Source organism: Euprymna scolopes, chromosome 8, assembly GCF_053919585.1.
Source record: "Euprymna scolopes isolate OS-2025 chromosome 8, ASM5391958v1, whole genome shotgun sequence".
Taxonomy (NCBI): Eukaryota; Metazoa; Mollusca; class Cephalopoda; order Sepiida; family Sepiolidae; genus Euprymna; species Euprymna scolopes.
Genome location: NC_136489.1, coordinates 74,391,580 through 74,394,999, shown reverse-complemented (window position 1 = coordinate 74,394,999; position 3,420 = coordinate 74,391,580).

Below are 3,420 nucleotides of genomic sequence, written 5' to 3'. Positions count from 1 at the left end.
AAAACAAGACCTTCCAAAGGGCGAATGATATATATATATATATATATATATATATATATATATATATATATATATATATATATATATATATACACATGTACGTACACTTATGATTAACATTTGCAATATTAACACCATATCCAAACTTTAATATACTAAGTGTTTATACTTGAGCAAAATACTACGGCAAACAATGGTTTGCCAGAATATATTGAACGGTACAGGGTTTTAATATCAGAAGCGTGTGTATTATAGGAAATTACTAGTATGATTTTATCTAATGCGGAAATTTAATATTTTAGTAAATAGTAAATTTTGCAATTAAATCCGTGTAATATTTTGATAAAATAATTATTTGCAAATGCACTATGCTGTAATAGCATTAAGTAAATGCCCTTCCAGAATTTATATATTTTGATACAGTCTGTGGAAATGACGTATCTGATTCCTGAATAATATATTTATATATATATATATATATATATATATATATATATATGTATGTATATGTGTGTGTTCATATACATGTGTGTATATATATATAATTTGAGGTTGCTATTTTTCAACAGTAGGGTAACCAGTGAAATATCACCTGGTAAATACAAGAGTCTCAATACGGAAGAACAGCAAGTTACGTTTTCAATTTGTTTTTTACATAAGCAGCAATTTGTTGCTACACATTCATGAACATGTTCCGGTCTTTAATTATTTAGTAACTGGCGACCTCCCCAGGCAACAACGCTTATTTTTGAAAGCGGAACTTTTAATCTAATAAGAATTCCGCACAAAATCATCATCACCCAAAGAGTACCTTCTTTGAATTCTCTGTCCCGCACAAAATATGATGCATGATTAATGCAAAGTTATCTAAAAGCAGTTTGAAGCATCTCGTACGTTTCTGTGGTATTTTCCCATGTTTAAAACAATATTATTGCTTGATGTTCTTCTGAAGCGTCCTAGCCTCCAGAAATGGAAATTGAAGTTATTTTATTGTTTTATGATAGAACTGAATGTCGGAATTAAATGTTAATTTTGGGGGGAATACATTATTAATACATTGTTTTATTCCGATTTATGTTAAATAGTTTCAGTTATGTTCCATATTTTAGCTAAACTGTGTCAACTTCCAACGTATTAACTTCATGTACTGAATTTTGGATTTAACAAAAATGTTTCTTTCTTTACATTGCGAAAATATCCCCATTTTAAAACAAATATTGTTTCATTTACTGTCCCTTATTGTTATACTGGGTGGGTCATAGGAAACGAATGTTTTTTAGAACGCTCCTTGCTATCCTTGGTTATGAGTTAGAAAGTGAGGAAGGTAATATTTACATAAATTATAAAATTTTTGTTGATTTTTCCCAGAGTTTTGTTTAACTTAAAAATATCCGTTTCCCGTGACTCACCAGGTAATATGCCTATAATTATCTTAGCCCCCTTTTTCCATGTAATGAAATAGTAAACCTTCATGTATAGGTTAGCGTATGCAAAGCAAACGCATCCTTTTTTTCTTAGAGTTTCCGACCAGAACCTAGAAATTAAATGAATTCATATACATACATGCTGTCTTTATACATATCATTGGCAGCCTTATACGAATAATCGTTTAATCATTTCTGTCAAACATTCCGTCATCATGGACTCAATAATTTAAACATGAACTTTAATAAAGACTTCATAAATATGTATTTAGCATAATCTTTAAAAATTTAAATTAATGCAAGCGTTGTGTAAAATGATATCGTCCTTTGGCTGATAACTAGCGCGTCGGGTGTTTGATAGACTCATTATAAACGAAAGATAAATTAATTAGATCTGATTAGATGAAAGCTAATAAAAAAATATCTCATATGAACAAGTCATTTGAATTGTAAATATTTTATTACGTATTCTGTTTTGTAAACAAGAAACGCATAAATTAATTTGTATCAGCAAAATTCAAACAAGAATTTATTTATTTAGCGTAATTAAATGTGTTTAAATATTTAGAATTTAGAAATACATATTTTATTATCAGTAACACATAATGTATGACACTACTTTTATATTGGCATATGTATATCTATTAACATAATTATATCATAAGGATGAAAACATATTAAGCGCGAAATAAAAAACGAGCCCCCGAAAACCTTGAATCATGTGACTCCTGTTTATTTCATTATGTTATTTACAATGCGTAGTTATGAACGAACATAAGCGTGTTAAATAATATACTGTGGGTGAAGGTTTCCAATATAAGTTGTATAACAGCTTCCTGTCCAGACGCGATTTCGATAACGTAAACAAAGATGTTATCAATGTTTCGTGTGGCAGTTACGTGTAGAAATATACTCTAGTCTAGACGTACATCTTCATACTTACGCGGTCACAAATATCGTTAGAATTTACTGGTCCATCTTTAGAAGACACCGATTCGTATCCTGTATTTAAGTATGTTTTTCTCCATCAAATCTGTCTTATTTTATTTACATATCTGCAATAGAATCTCCTTGTATGCCATCGTATTTCTCACATAATATATAATATGTTGTCGCATAGAATTCCAATATGAAATATAAATGCTCAGTTTTATTGCAGGTGTCAAACCCGGTGAGAAAAAGTGTGCATTGGCACTTAAACATCCACCAAGAAGTCGGACGCATAGTTAAGATAGAAAAATAAGTAATTAAGCTATTAAAGATATTTCTAAATAAATGATGTCCATTCACCATACACGTTATGCGAATATGTATTTAAATATATATATATATATATTAATATCTATCTATATATCTATCTAAATATATATATATATATACATATATATATATATATTGTAATTCCCGACATGCATGCTATCATAAGAAACCTTTGACACTGCGAAAGCATGTGGACCTGATCTTATCCCGGCTGTGCTGTTAAGAAAGTGCTCAGCCGAAATAGCTCCAGTTCTCTCCAAACTTTACAGCAAATGCCTTAATGAATCTTACTTTCCTGCCTGCTGGAAAACTGCTTCTGTAGTACCAGTGTTCACGAATTCTGGTGAAAGAACTGACCCACTATCGCCCATTAGCCTCCTCCCACTTTTCGCCAAAATATTTGAGACAATAATTAACCAAGCTCTAGTCCATCACATTACAGATGCTAAACTTCTGACTGACCAACAATATGGATTTAGACAAGCCCGTTCAACAGCAGACATCCTAACTGTAATTTTAGAACTTATATAGCAGTCACTGGACAAATCAGGGGAGGCTAGGTCAGTAGCTCTTGATATATCCAAGGCTTTTGACAGGGTATGACACGAAGGTCTTCTCATGAAAATAAGATCATATGGTATCACGAAAAGAAGATATAATTAAATCCTTCTTAGAGAAGAGAAAAATCCAGGTTGTCCTCGACGATCGTACATCTAAAGAATGTGATATAAATGCG